This window comes from Schistocerca piceifrons, chromosome 8, assembly GCF_021461385.2.
Source record: "Schistocerca piceifrons isolate TAMUIC-IGC-003096 chromosome 8, iqSchPice1.1, whole genome shotgun sequence".
Taxonomy (NCBI): domain Eukaryota; kingdom Metazoa; phylum Arthropoda; class Insecta; order Orthoptera; family Acrididae; genus Schistocerca; species Schistocerca piceifrons.
The window spans coordinates 176828912-176845423 of record NC_060145.1 but is presented as its reverse complement, the minus strand read 5'-3'; positions in this window follow the sequence as shown (position 1 = coordinate 176845423).

Below are 16512 nucleotides of genomic sequence, written 5' to 3'. Positions count from 1 at the left end.
CTAGAATTGGGAATATACGAATTCCAAACAGAGTAGGCACATTTGGAGAAAAAGTATGTACTGAAAGGGAAAAACACTCAGAGATTTTACTGGCTTTAATCATTTACAAATTACCAATAGTATCTTTAGGAATAAATACATACACAGATTTAACTGGCTGACAAGAAGATATAGGTCTATTGTAGACTACATAATATTAAAAGTGGGATTTCCAGGACAGGTTAAAGATACCATAACTTATTGAGGAATGGGTATTGGGTCAGATCACTTCTTATTAGTGTCAGTAATTGACATCTACGCAAAATGGAGAAAACCAAAGAAAACGATTTAAGGATCATAAAGAAGAACAAGTTCCTCAAATTATAGAAAACAGCAGCATAAGAGATATCTTTCAAAAACGGTTGACAAAAACATTAGCAAATTTGGAAATCGTAGAAGATTTGGAAGCCGGATGGAAAAAGTTAGAAACAGCCATATCGGATATAGCTAATGAGGTTCTGGGGAAGAAAAGGAAGTACAGGAATAAGTTTGGACGCCAGAGACGGAAAAAGCAGTTATAGAAAAGCAAGAAGCTTTCAAGACCTATATAAATAATCTGAAAAGTATAATGAGTATAAAGGTAAGAGAAGTCATGCGAAATGCATAACTCAGAGAGTGTACGAAGAACCAAGGGAATGCTTTATCAGCAATATAGAACATGACCGACCTGGCAGCAAACTACCGCTCATAAAGTGATGAACTTATTTAGCAGACAAGAAAATATATATGCGTTAGTAATATAGGAAAGAATGAATTGATAGCTCATTATAAGAGTTTGTGGTATGATGATACTTTAATACACACACTGCCTGACCTATATGACACAAAAGGTCTGGACGATATTGACGATACTGACGGAAGCTATAAAAACCGCAAAAAATAGGAAAGCCGCTGGTTTAGATAATATTAATGCAGAACTGTGGGAGTATGGAGATTTATTCCTGCATCCAAGATTTCTTCACATATTTAATCAATGTTGGAAAAATAAGAAGATACCAAAAGATTGTCTGAGAGCGAAAGTAGTATCTATCTTTAAAAAGGGCGATAGAAAAAAATTTAGTAACTATCGAGACATATATAACGTGCCAAAATTCTGAATGCAAAAATGGAAAAGTTAATATCTGAAGGACAAACAGGTTTTAGGAAAGAACAATCAATTATTGACAACGTGTTTACACCACAACAAGTTATAGAAAAGAGACGAGAGCTCAACAGGGAAACCCATCTTGATTTTGTGAATTTTGAGAAAGCTTTCGATAATGAGAGTAGAGACATACTGTGGAACATCATACCTGAACGAGGTTATCTATTAAACATGTTCAGGTACGATGTTCCACAGTATACATATGCTACTGGCCATTAAAATTGCTACACCAAGAAGAAATGCAGATGATAAACGGGTATTCATTGGACAAATATACACTCCTGGAAATTGAAATAAGAACACCGTGAATTCATTGTCCCAGGAAGGGGAAACTTTATTGACACATTCCTGGGGTCAGATACATCACATGATCACACTGACAGAACCACAGGCACATAGACACAGGCAACAGAGCATGCACAATGTCGGCACTAGTACAGTGTATATGCACCTTTCGCAGCAATGCAGGCTGCTATTCTCCCATGGAGACGATCGTAGAGATGCTGGATGTAGTCCTGTGGAACGGCTTGCCATGCTATTTCCACCTGGCGCCTCAGTTGGACCAGCGTCCGTGCTGGACGTGCAGACCGCGTGAGACGACGCTTCATCCAGTCCCAAACATGCTCAATGGGGGACAGATCCGGAGATCTTGCTGGCGAGGGTAGTTGACTTACACCTTCTAGAGCACGTTGGGTGGCACGAGATACATGCGGACGTGCATTGTCCTGTTGGAACAGCAAGTTCCCTTGCCGGTCTAGGAATGGTAGAACGATGGGTTCGATGACGGTTTGGATGTACCGTGCACTGTTCAGTGTCCCCTCGACGATCACCAGTGGTGTACGGCCAGTGTAGGAGATCGCTCCCCACACCATGATGCCGGGTGTTGGCCCTGTGTGCCTCGGTATAATGCAGTCCTGATTGTGGCGCTCACCTGCACGGCTCCAAACACGCATACGACCATCATTGGCACCAAGGCAGAAGCGACTCTCATCGCTGAAGACGACACGTCTCCATTCGTCCCTCCATTCACGCCTATCGCGACACCACTGGAGGCGGGCTGCACGATGTTGGGGTGTGAGCGGAAGACGGCCTAACGGTGTGCGGGACCGTAGCGCAGCTTCATGGAGACGGTTGCGAATGGTCCTCGCCGATACCCCAGGAGCAACAGTGTCCCTAATTTGCTGGGAAGTGGCGGTGCGGTCCCCTACGGCACTGCGTAGGATCCTACGGTCTTGGCGTGCATCCGTGCGTCGCTGCGGTCCGGTCCCAGGTCGACGGGCACTTGCACCTTCCGCCGACCACTGGCGACAACATCGATGTACTGTGGAGACCTCACGCCCCACGTGTTGAGCAATTCGGCGGTACGTCCACCCGGCCTCCCGCATGCCCGCTATACGCCCTCGCTCAAAGACCGTCAACTGCACATACGGTTCACGTCCACGCTGTCGCGGCATGCTACCAGTGTTAAAGACTGCGATGGAGCTCCGTATGCCACGGCAAACTGGCTGACACTGACGGCGGCGGTGCACAAATGCTGCGCAGCTAGCGCCATTCGACGGCCAACACCGCGGTTCCTGGTGTGTCCGCTGTGCCGTGCGTGTGATCATTGCTTGTACAGCCCTCTCGCAGTGTCCGGAGCAAGTATGGTGGGTCTGACACACCGGTGTCAATGTGTTCTTTTTTCCATTTCCAGGAGTGTATTATACTAGAACTGACATGTGATTACATTTTCACGCAATTTGGGTGCATAGATCCTGAGAAATCAGTACCCAGGACAACCACCTCTGGCCGTAATAACGGCCTTGATACGCCTGGGCATTGAGTCAAACAGAGTTTGGATGGTGTGTACAGGTACAGCTGCCCACGCAGCTTCAACATGAGACCACAGTTCATCAAGAGTAGCGACTGGCCTATTGTGACGAGCCAGTTGTTCGGCCACCATTGACCAGACGTTTCCAGTTGGTGTGAGATCTGGAGAATGTGCTGGCCGGGGCAGCAGTCGAACATTTTTCTGTATCCAGAAAGGCCCTACAGGACCTGCAACAAGCGGTCGTGCATTATCCTGCTGAAATGTAGCGTTTCGCAGGGATAGAATGAAGGGTAGAGCCACGGATCGTAACACATCTGAAATGTAACGTCCATTGTTCAAAATGCTGTCAATGTGAACAAGAGGTGAGCGAGACGTGTAACCAATGGCACCCCATACTATCACGCTGGGTGATACGCCAGTATGGCGATGACGAATACACAATTCCAATGTACGTTCACCGCGATATCGCCAAACACGGATGCGACCATCATAATGCTGTAAACAGAACCTGGATTCATTCGAAAAATTGACGTTTTGCCATTCGTGCATCCAGTTTCGTCGTTGAGTACACCATCGCAGGCGCTCCTGTGTGTGATGCAGCGTCAAGGGTAACCACAGCCATGGTCTCCGAGCTGATAGTCCATGCTGCTGCAAACCTCGTCGAACTGTTTGTGCAGATGGTTGTTGTCTTGCAAATGTCCCCATCTGTTGACTCAGGGATCGAGACGTGGCTTTACGATCCGTTACAGCCATGCGGATAAGGTGCCTGTCATCTCGACTGCTAGTGATACGAAGCCGTTGGGATCCAGCACGGCGTTCTGTGTTACCCTCCTGAACCCATCGATTCCATATTCTGCTAACAGTCATTGGATCTCGACCAACGTGAGCAGCAATGTCAAAACCGCAATCGCGATAGGCTACAATCCGACCTTTATCAAAGTCGGAAACGTGATGGTACGCATTTCTCTTCCTTACACGAGGCATCACAACAACGTTTCACCAGGCAACGCCGGTCAACTGCTGTTTGTGTATGAGAAATCGGCTGGAAACCTTCCTCATGTTGTAGGTGTCGCTACCGGCGCCAACCTTGTGTGAATGCTGCGAAAAGCTGATGATTTGCATATCACAGCATCTTCTTCCTGTCGGTTAGATTTCGCGTCTGTAGAACGCTATCTTCGTGGTGTAGCAATTTTATCGTACCTGAACGAGGTTTCTATCTCACCTCCTAAACGATATATATGGTTATTATAATTAAAGTTAAACTTTCAAAACGCTGTAGAAATAACACCACTGGTCAGAATGGCGTCAATTTGCAACGGAATATTATCGGAGAAGAGGGGAAAACGTACGGAAGAAGAAAAAAATAGAGCGAAAATTGATCAATAGATGGCACTGTATGTGTCAGAATACATAAATGAAAACACCTGTCATGCGCGTGACCTATTGAAGCTGGTATAAAGGCGCCGGGTACACGGCTTTTCCCCGTTTCGCATCTGAGACGGTAACCATGACTGTCTCAATGCAGGATCGCGACCTGCTTGTAAAGCTGTATTACAAGAATGATGACTGTGCACAAGTCTCACTGTCTACGTTCCGGACACTTAAGGGTTTTAAAAAAGGTGTACGTCCTATGACTGCAGTGGGTCTGAAGAAAATGTTTCGTAAATTCTAAAGGACGGATTCTTCTGGTGTGCAACCTGGTTGAGAGAGGAAAGGAATGGATTCGACGTCGGTGGAAGCTGGCCACAGCAGTGCAGGAGCAGACGAGTGGTGGAGTGTAAATGTGTAGTGCATGGAGAATTGCCTGAACATTGGACATACCCGTGAGCACGGTTCGTAAAATCCTACGAAATATCCTTCTATGCTAGCCATTCAAAATTACCCATGTGCAAGAGTTGCTTCCTGTTGACCGCCAGCAATAGAGGCCTTTGCTTTAGAATTTTTTGCTCGCATGGAAGTGGACAATAATTGGCCGTGGAAGATTTTGTGGACACGCGAAGCCCACTTCTATCTGACAGGGTATGTCAATGCACAGAACCGTCGAATACGGGCAACGGAAAATCCACATGCAAATCAACCAGTACCTCTTCACCCTGTAAAGGTCGCTGTGTGGTGCGGGTTTATAGCATCATTTATCATAGGGCCACATTTTTTCGACGAGACAGGTGTTTCTGATTCTGTTACTTGCACCGACACTGGTAAGCACTATGAGTGTCTTTTGCGCAACCACGTCATTCCAGCCCTCCAACAGTGTGGATGCGCGGATGGGGTCATTTTTATGCAAGATGGCGCACTTCCGCACATTGCAAATTCAGTGAAGCAGCTGCTGAAGCGTAATTTCGGAAAAGCTAGAATTATCAGCCGCCATTTCCCTACAGCCAGGCCGTCCCGATCGTCTAATCTTAATCAGGGTGACTTCTGGCTTTGGGGCTAAATGAAAGATCTGTTCAGTGTTCCGATTGCAGACTTAGCTGCAATGAAGGTACGCATTGCGCAACACATTCTGAACGTGACCCCGTAAACACTTTGATCAGTAGTGGAACATGCTGTGTCTCGATTTCAACTTGTTGCAGAAACGGTGGACAGCATATTGAACATGTATTGCGCCAGTCACACGGAAATTAATAATCCGATTTGATTTTGATTGATGCTTTTTGTGTGTTTTTTGTCCTCAGGACAATTAAAATCCGATGTGGTTGATGCTTTTTATGCGGTTTTCGGCCTCAGGGCAATTACAAACCGATGTGAGTGACGCTTTTTATGCGGTTTTTGGCCTCAGGACAATTAAAAACCGATTTTTCCCATCCAATGTGATATAACCTTGCCGTGGTGGATGGGCTTACGTAACTGACAGCATCATATCCATGCACACTGAGTAGTACAGTTTGTTCATCGTCAAACGTACATCTTAGGCATTATTGTATGATTCATTTGTCATTTGTAGTCCACCACTATTAAATTATGACGCTTGCAGCTCCATCTATTGCTACATTTTGTAACTATTTCCTTATCTTCCGTCATAGGTTTTCCCCCTTCTCTGATAATATTTTGTTGCAATTTGACTTCATTCTGACCAGTGGTGTCATTTCTACAGAACTTTGAAAGTTAACTTGAATTGTAATCAATATATATGGTTATTACAAATGACTGTAGCGATTTCACAGCTCTACAATAACTTTATTATTTGAGATATTTTCACAATGCTTTGCACACACATACAAAAACCCAAAAAGTTTTTTTAGGCATTCACAAATATTCGATATGTGCCCCTTTAGTGATTAGGCAGACATCAAGCCGATAATCAAGTTCCTCCCACACTCGGCGCAGCATGTCCCATCAATGAGTTCGAAAGCATCGTTGATGCGAGCTCTCAGCTCTGGCACATTTCTTGGTAGAGGAGGTTTAAACACTGAATCTTTCACATAACCCCACAGAAAGAAATCGCATGGGGTTAAGTTGGGAGAGCGTGGAGGCCATGACATGAATTGCTGATCATGATCTCCACCAAGACCGATCCATCGGTTTTCCAATCTCCTGTTTAAGAAATGCCGAACATCATGATGGAAGTGCGGTGAAGCATCATCCTGTTGAAAGATGAAGTCGGCGCTGTCGGTCTCCAGTTGTGGCATGAGCCAATTTTCCAGCATGTCCAGATACACGTGTCCTGTAACTTTTTTTTCGCAGAAGAAAAAGGGGCCGTAAACTTTAAACCGTGAGATTGCACAAAACACGTTAACTTTTGGTGAATTGCGAATTTGCTGCACGAATGCGTGAGGATTCTCTACCGCCCAGATTCGCACATTGTGTCTGTTCACTTCACCATTAAGAAAAAATGTTGCTTCATCACTGAAAACAAGTTTTACACTGAACGCATCCTCTTCCATGAGCTGTTGCAACCGCGCCGAAAATTCAAAGCGTTTGACTTTGTCATCGGGTGTCAGGGCTTGTAGCAATTGTAAACGGTAAGGCTTCTGCTTTAGCCTTTTCCGTAAGATTTTCCAAACCGTCGGCTGTGGTACGTTTTGCTCCCTGCTTGCTTTATTCGTCGACTTCCGCGGGCTACGCGTGAAACTTGCCCGCACGCGTTCAACCGTTTCTTCGCTCACTGCAGGCCGACCCGTTGATTTCCCTTACAGAGGCATCCAAAAGCTTTAAACTGCGCATACCATCGCCGAATGGAGTTAGCAGTTGCTGGATCTTTGTTGAACTTCGTCCTGAAGTGTCTTTGCACTGTTATAACTGACTGATGTGAGTGCATTTCAAGCACGACATACGCTTTCTCGACTCCTGTCGCCATTTTGTCTCACTGCGCTCTCGAGCGCTCTGGCGGCAGAAACCTGAAGTGCGGCTTCAGCCGAACAGAACTTTTTGAGTTTTTCTACGTATCTGTAGTGTGTCGTGACCATGTGTCAATGAATGGAGCTACAGTGAATTTATGAAATCGCTTCAATCATTTGTAATAGCCATATATATATATATATATAGCGTGGAGAAAAACTGTGTGACGAAATTTTAATCCTGGACAGTTGATGCCAGTAGGAACCAAAATTACTGATGTTGTGTAGGTCGACAATGCCCAGATTTAAACTACACAAACTTGGCGCCACGCACTCCGATTGGCTGTGGGATTCCCCTGTTGCTAGATGCTCTGAACAACACATGACCGTAAATGCTTTGCCTGCCAGAGATAGCTATGCATCCAAGGCGGTCCACATGCTCTATGGTAGCGCGCCAACCTTCCACTCTGGGGGCCTGGGCTCGAATCCACTTTGGTCTCCACACATCCATTGTAGTTTCATGATAAGACGTCGGAGAACAAACCCATCAACACCTGTTAGTTCGCATACAGAAAGTCTTTTACAAATTGGGTCGGTCCTGAAAAGGGCTTTTTTTTTTTTTTTTTTTTTTTTTTTTTTTTTTTTTTTTTTTTTTTTTTTTTTTTTTTTTTTGTAGCTGGGGCATTGTTTACTTAAAGCAGTTGCTCGAACTGGCGACCCTATGACGTGACACAAGCTTGGTAACGTCGAACGGTGTTTTGCCGAAATATTTCAAAGATTCCTGGCATTGCCCTGTTCTGACTGGCGGCATGTTGAATGTGATCCATTAATTCCACTTCGTTTCTAGGTGGTTCGCGTCCGGGTGGGTGAACTAGAACCTTGAAGAATCCCCACAGGAAAAAGTCCGGTGGCGTGAGGTCTGGTGATCTCAAGGCCCATGTCCTACGAGCACCTCTGCCAATTACCCGGCCGTCGGAGAGTTGATTTATATATTCGCGCACAGCATGATTGTGACATGCGGGCGTCCCATCATGCTGCAACCATATGCATAGCCATATGTCCAAAGGAACATGTTGCAGCAGGCGGGCTAGAGTTTCTTGCAAAAAGTGAAGGTAATTTGTCCCGGACCAGCCTAATCAAATGGTCACCCACAATGCCTGCGCAAATGTTGAGCGAAAATCGTTCCTGGTGTCCGTGGACGTACGTGAAGCGAGGATTTCCTCTTGCCCCGTAATGAACGTTGTGTGTGTTGTAAAGGCCATTGCGTTGGTAGGTGCACTCATCGGTAAACAACACAATGGTGGGGACGTCGGGATCTCGTGCAATATGTCGCAGAAACCACCGACAAAGCCCTATCCTGTGTTCATAGACCGCACACGATTTAGGTCTTGGATAGTGTGGACCCTAAATGGATGCTGGTCGTCACCCCTCGAAACCTCCCAGACTAACCGATGAGTGACCCCCATGGCGGATCCAACCGCTCGAGTTCTTGTCGTAGGTGCTTCCTCGAAAAGCTCGAGAAGAGTCTCTTCAAATGCAGCATCCCGTCGTGTTCGAGGTCTTGCAGCATCATCACGATATCCTACTAACAAGACCGTTTCGCCAAGTCGCCGGTGAATTTCTGTAAGTTTGCGGGTGTGGATGGCGTCTTGCTGGGTAGCGTTCCTCATACGAGCGTCGAGCTTCATGCGCTTTAGCGTCGGCTAGTCCATAAACGAAAACCATATCTCATTGTTGTTCAAACGAATAGTGTGCCGCCATGCTTACTGTATGACTAAATCGCAGGTGACGTGTGTGTACTCTGAAGCGATGCTTACACGTGAATGCCTCTGATGTGAGGTGGAGACAAACAGCAAGGCCTATTCGACACGTGTGTGTATCACGTTGGGGCACTGACGGAGCGAGGGACGTTTGCATGTGTGAACTGACAACCATAGCGCTGCCCGTCAAGTGATGAACGGCAACAGGACAATCCAACGACCAATCCAAGGTCGTGGCGCAAAGTTTCCGGTGTTTAAAAATGGTGCATTGTCGACCTACACAACATTAGTAATTTTGGTTTCTACTAGCATCAGCTGACCCCTTCTTATAGTCAAGTTGTGCCACAAATTCTTCTTCTCCCCAGTTATATTCAGTACCTCCTCATTAGTTACGTGATCTACTCATCTGTTCTTCAACATTTTTCTGTAGCACCACATTTCAAAAGCTTCTATTCTCTTCTTTTTTAAACTGTTTATCGTACATGTTTCACTTCCGTACATGGCTGCTGCCAATATAAATATTTTCAGAAAAGACTTCCTGATGCTTAAATCTATACTCGATGTGAACAACTTTCTCTTCTTCAGAAACGCTTGCCTTGCCACCGCCAGTCTACATTTTAAATCTTCTTTACTACGACCATCATCGGTTATTTTGCTGCCCAAGTAGAGAAACACATCTACTACTGTAAGTGTCTCATTTCCTAATCTAATTACCTCAGCATCACCTGATTTAATTCTACTACATCCCATTGTCCCCGTTTTGCTTTTGTTGATGTTCATCTTATATCCTCTGTTCAAGACACTGTCCATTCTGTTGAACTGCTGTTCCAAGTCCTTTGCTGTTTCTCACAGAATTACAATGTCATTGGCAAACCTCAAAGTTTTTATTTCTTCTCCTTGGATTTTTATTCCCACTCCAAATTTTTCTTTTGTTCTTGTACTGCTTGCTCAGTATACAGGTTGAGCAACATCGGGGATTGGCTACAAACCTGTCTCACTCCCTTCACAATCACACCTTCCCTTTCAGGCCTCTCGACTCTTATAACTGTCATCTTGTTTCTGTACAAATTGTAAATAGCCTTTTGGTCTCTGTGTTTTACCCCTGCCCCCTTCAGAATTTGAATTCCACTCAACATTGCCAAAAGATTTCTCCAAGTCTGCAAATGATATAACCGTAGGTTTGCTTTTCCTTAACCACCTTCTAAGTTAAGTCGTAGGGTCGGTATTGCCTCGCGTATTACATTTCTGCGGAGTTCAAACTGATCTTCCCCAAGGTCGGCTTCTACCAGTTTTTCCATTCGTCTGTAAAGAATCTGTATTAGTATTTTGCAGTTGTGACTTATTAAACCGATAGTTCGGTTATTTTCACACCTGACAGCACCTGCTCTCTTTGAAGTTGGAATTATTATATTCTTGTTGAAGTCTGAGGGTATTTCTTCTGTCTCGTACTTCTTGCTCACCCGCTCATCAGATGGAAGAGTTTTGTCATGGCTGGCTCTTACAAGGCTATTAGTAGATCTAACGGAATGTTGTCTACTCTCAGGGCCTTGTTTCGACTTAGATCTTTCAGTGCTCTATCAAAATTTTCGCTCAGTATGATATCTCCCATCTTATCTTCATCTACGTCCTCTTTCATTCCATAGTATTACCCTGAAGTACATCGAACTTGTACAGATCCTATATATTCTCTTTCCACCTTTCTGCATTCCCTTCTTTGCTTAGAACTGGTTTTCCATCTGAGCTCTTGATTTTCATACAGGTGGTTCTCTTTTCTCCAAAGATCTCCTTAATTTTCCTGTAGATGGCATTTATCTTATCCCAGTGCTATGTGTTTCTACATCCTTACATTTTTCGTCTAGCCATTTCTGCTAAGCCATTTTGCACTTCCTAAAAAATGGCTCTGAGCACTATGCGACTTAACTTCTGAGGTCATCAGTCGCCTAGAACTTAGAACTACTTAAACCTAACTAACCTAAGGACATCACACACATCCATGCCCGAGGCAGGATTCGAACCTGCGACCGCAGTGGTCACGCGGTTCCAGACTGAAGCGCCTTTAACCGCACGGCCACACCGGCCGGCATTGCACTTCCTATCGATATTATTTTTGAGGCATTTGTATTCCTTTTCGCCTGCTTCATTTATGGCATTATTATACACTCCTGGAAATTGAAATAAGAACACCGTGAATTCATTGTCCCAGGAACGGGAAACTTTATTGACACATTCCTGGGGTCAGATACATCACATGATCACACTGACAGAACCACAGGCACATAGACACAGGCAACAGAGCATGCACAATGTCGGCACTAGTACAGTGTATATCCACCTTTCGCAGCAATGTAGGCTGCTATTCTCCCATGGAGACGATCGTAGAGATGCTGGATGTAGCCCTGTGGAACGGCTTGCCATGCCATTTCCACCTGGTGCCTCAGTTGGGCCAGCGTTCGTGCTGGACGTGCAGACCGCGTGAGACGACGCTTCATCCAGTCCCAAACATGCTCAATGGGGGACAGATCCGGAGATCTTGCTGGCCAGGGTAGTTGACTTACACCTTCTAGAGCACGTTGGGTGGCACGGGATACATGCGGACGTGCATTGTCCTGTTGGAACAGCAAGTTCCCTTGCCGGTCTAGGAATGGTAGAACGATGGGTTCGATGACGGTTTGGATGTACCGTGCACTATTCAGTGTCCCCTCGACGATCACCGGTGGTGTACGGCCAGTGTAGGAGATCGCTCCCCACACCATGATGCCGGGTGTTGGCCCTGTGTGCCTCGGTCGTATGCAGTCCTGATTGTGGCGCTCACCTGCACGGCGCCAAACACGCATACGACCATCATTGGCACCAAGGCAGAAGCGACTCTCATCGCTGAAGACGACACGTCTCCATTCGTCCCTCCATTCACGCCTATCGCGACACCACTGGAGGCGGGCTGCACGATGTTGGGGCGTGAGCGGAAGACGGCCTAACGGTGTGCGGGACCGTAGCCCAGCTTCATGGAGACGGTTGCGAATGGTCCTCGCCGATACCGCAGGAGCAACAGTGTCCCTAATTTGCTGGGAAGTGGCGGTGCGGTCCCCTACGGCACTGCGTAGGATCCTACGGTGTTGGCGTGCATCCGTGCGTCGCTGCGGTGCGGTCCCAGGTCGACGGGCACGTGCACCTTCCGCCGACCACTGGCGACAACATCGATGTACTGTGGAGACCTCACGCCCCACGTGTTGAGCAATTCGGCGGTACGTCCACCCGGCCTCCCGCATGCCCACTATACGCCCTCGCTCAAAGTCCGTCAACTGCACATACGGTTCACGTCCACGCTGTCGCGGCATGCTACCAGTGTTAAAGACTGCGATGGAGCTCCGTATGCCACGGCAAACTGGCTGACACTGACGGCGGCGGTGCACAAATGCTGCGCAGCTAGCGCCATTCGACGGCCAACACCGCTGTTCCTGGTGTGTCCGCTGTGCCGTGCGTGTGATCATTGCTTGTACAGCCCTCTCGCAGTGTCCGGAGCAAGTATGGTGGGCCTGACACACCGGTGTCAATGTGTTCTTTTTTCCATTTCCAGGAGTGTATTTTCTCCTTTCATCAATTCAATTCAATACCTCTTGTGTTACCCAAGGATTTCTACTAGCCCTCTTCTGTTTGTCTACTTGATCCTCTGCTGCCTTCACTATTTCATCTCTCAAAGTTACCCATTCTTCTTCTACTGTATTCCTTTCTCCCGTTCTTGTCAATCGTTCCCTGATGCTCCCTCTGAAACTCTCGACAACCTCTGTTTTCTCGGTTTATCCAGGTCCCATCACTTTAAACTCCTACATTTTTGCAGTTTCTTATGTTTTAACCTACAGTTTATAACCAATAAATTATGGTTAGAGTGCACATCTGGCCCTGGAAATGTCTTACAATTTAATACCTGCTTCCTAAATCTCTGTCTTATCATTATTTAATCAATCTGAAAACTTCCGGTGTCTCCAGTCCTCTTACACATATACAATCATTTTCATGATTCTTAAACCAAGTGTTAACTATGATTAACTTATGCTTTGTGCAAAATTCTACCAGGCGGTTTCCTCTTTCGTTCCTTACCCCCCGTCAATATCCACCCACTACTTTTCCTACTCTTCCTTTTCCTACTATCGAACTGCAGTCCCCCATGACCATTAAATTTTCGCTTCCCTTAACTATCTGAATAATTTCTTTTGTTTCATCATATATTTCTTCAATATCTTCATCATCTGCGGAGCTAGTTGGCATATAAACTTGTACTAGTGTGGTGGGTGTGGGCTTTGTGTCTATCTGGGCTACAATAGTGCGTTCACTACGCTTTTCATAGTAGTTTATACATGTTCCAATTTTTTTCGTTATTATAGCCACTCCTGCATTACCCCTGTTTGATTTTGTATTTATAACCCTGTATTCACCTGACTAGAGTTCTGAAGATGTAAGTAAACATTTAGGAATATATGAGGTGCGACAATAAAGTAATGAGACTGATTTTCTTTTGGAAGATGTGGCAACCCTGCAGGCTTGCATAGGCAGTATATCTTTTGCCTTGGTCTATAAGCTGCTTCTAGTCCAATCGGCACATTGATGCAACTGCTCAATCGTGAATTGTGCTGTAGCAAGTTAACACATGTTTGTGTCTCTCGTCACGGAAATGGAACCGCATAAAATTGCACAACGGTATGCCATTTCTTTTTGCGTTAAGTTGGGTGAAAACGCGACGAAAACTTACGGTAAGCTTCAGAAGGCTTTTGGAGAGGAGGTTGTGTCAAGAGCTGAAGTTTTTCGTTGGCATAAAATGTTTAGTGCAGGCAGAACGAATGTTGAAGATCGCAGTGGACAACCATCAACTTCATGGATGGATGTCAACTTGGCCAGCGTGCGTGAACTCGTACGATCCGATCGAAGATTTTCTGTGAGAATGATTGCAGAACTGAACACAATCGAGAAATGGTTCGTCTAATAATAACTGAAGATCTTAGTATGAGAAAGATTTGTGCAAAAATGGTCCCCAAAGATTTCACACCACAACAGCGAGAAACACGGAAAAATGTGGCAGCCGATCTGTTAGAGCACACGGATATCAATCCAGAATTGTTGAGCCGTGTTATCACTGGTGATGAAAGTTGTTTTTTTCAGTACGATCCAGAGACAAAACGCCAAAGTACGCAATGGTATTCAAAGAGATCACCCAGACCAAAAAAAGCTAGCATTTTAAAGTCAAATGTGAAATGCATGCTTGTGTGCTTCTTTGATTCCAGGGGAATTGTTCATAAAGAGTAGGTGCCTCCTGGACAAACAGGTAACCAACTAGAAAGAAATTTTATAAAAACATCGTAAAAGAGTTCTTCGTGTCCGTGCCAACATTGCTGATAATTGGATTCTGCATCACGTTAGTGCACCATCCCATACTGCTCTGTTAGTAAAGCAATTTTTAACCTCAAAACAAATTTCAGTACTACCGCAGCCACCTTATTCACCAGATATCGCTCTGTGCGACTTTGTTCTATTTCCAGGAGTCAAATCGGCAATAAAGGGACACCATTTTCAAACAACACAAGATGTCCAAAAAGCTGTAACGTGGGTTTTGGAGGATATTACAGAAGATGAGTTCCAGAAACGTTATCATCTATGGCAGAAGCGCTGGAAAATGTGTGTGCAATCAGAAGGGAACTACACTACTGGCCATTAAAATTGCTACATCACGATGATGATGTGCTACAGACGCGAAATTTAAACGACAGGAAGAGGATGCTGTGATATGCAAATAATTAAATTTTCAGAGCATTCACACGAGGATGGCGCCGGTGGCGACACCTACAACGTGCTGACATGAGGAAAGTTTCCAACCGATTTCTCATACACAAACAGCAGTTGAACGGCGTTGCCTGGTGAAACGTTGTCGTGATGTCTCGTGTAAGGAAGAGAAATGCGTACCATCACGTTTCCGACTTTGATAAAGGTCGGATTGTAGCCTATCGCGACTTCGGTTTATCGTATCGCGACATTGCTGCTCGCATTGGTCGAGATCCAATGACTGTTAGCAGAATATGGAAACTGTGGGTTCAGGAGGGTAATACGGAACGCCGTGCTGGATCCCAACGGCCTCATATCACTAGCAGTCGAGATGACAGGTATCTTATTCGCATGTCTCTAACGGATCGTGCAGCCACGTCGCGATCGCTGAGCCAACACATGGGGACGTTTACAAGACAACAACGATCTGCACGAACAGTTCGACGACGTTTGCAGCAGCATGGATTATCAGCTCGGAGACCACGGCTGCGGTTACCCTTGACGCTGCATCACAGACAGGAGCGCCTGCGACGAACCTGGGTGCCCGAATGGTAAAACGTCATTTTTTCGGATGAATCCAGGTTCTGTTTACAGCATCATGATGGTCGCATCCGTGTTTGGTGACATCGCGGTGAACGGTCATTGGATGCGTGTATTCGTCATCGTTATACAGGCGTATCACCCGGCATGATGGTATGGGGTGCCATTGGTTACACGTCTCGGTCACCTATTGCTCGCATTGACGGCACTTTGAACAGTGGACGTTACATTTCAGATGTGTTACGACCCGTGGCTCTGCCCTTCGTTCGATCCCTACGAAACCCTACATTTCACCAGGATAATGCAAGACCGCATGTTGCAGGTCCTTTCTGGATACAGAAAATGTTCGACTGCTGCCCTGGCCAGCACATTCTCCAGATCTCTCACCAATTGAAAACGTCTGGTCAATGGTGGCCGAGCAACTGGCTTGTCACAATATGCCAGTCGCTACTCTTGATGAACTGTGCTATCGTGTTGAAGCTGTATGGGCAGCTGTACCTGTACACGCCATCACGCCATCTAAGCTCTGTTTGACTCAATGCCCAGGCGTACCAAGGTCCTTATTACGGCCAGAGGTGGTTGTTCTGGGTACTGATTTCTCAGGATCTATGCACCCAAATTGCGTGAAAATGTAATCACATGTCAGTTCTAGTATAATATATTTGTCCAATGAATACCCGTTTATCAAAATGGTTCAAATGGCTCTGAGCACTATGGGTCTTAACATCTATCGTCATCAGTCCCCTAGAACTTAGAACTACTTAAATCTAACTAAGACATCACACAACACCCAGTCATCACGAGGCAGAGAAAATCCCTGACCCCGCCGGGAATCGTACCCGGAAACCCGGGAGCGGGAAGCGAGAACGCTACCGCACGACCACGAGCGCCGGACACCCGTTTATCATCTGCATTTCTTCTTGGTGTAGCAATTTTAATGGCCAGTAGTGTACTTTGAAGGAGACAACACTAAACTTGACTAAAACGATAAGCAACATTTTTTTTCGCATCAGTCTCATTACTTTATTGTCGCACCTCGTATAACCTAAAGTTGAAATAAAGGAGAGTAGGAGAAAATGGAAGGAACATGAAGACCGGGTTGGTGGTGAAAGATTCCCGGTAAAGACTCTAAAT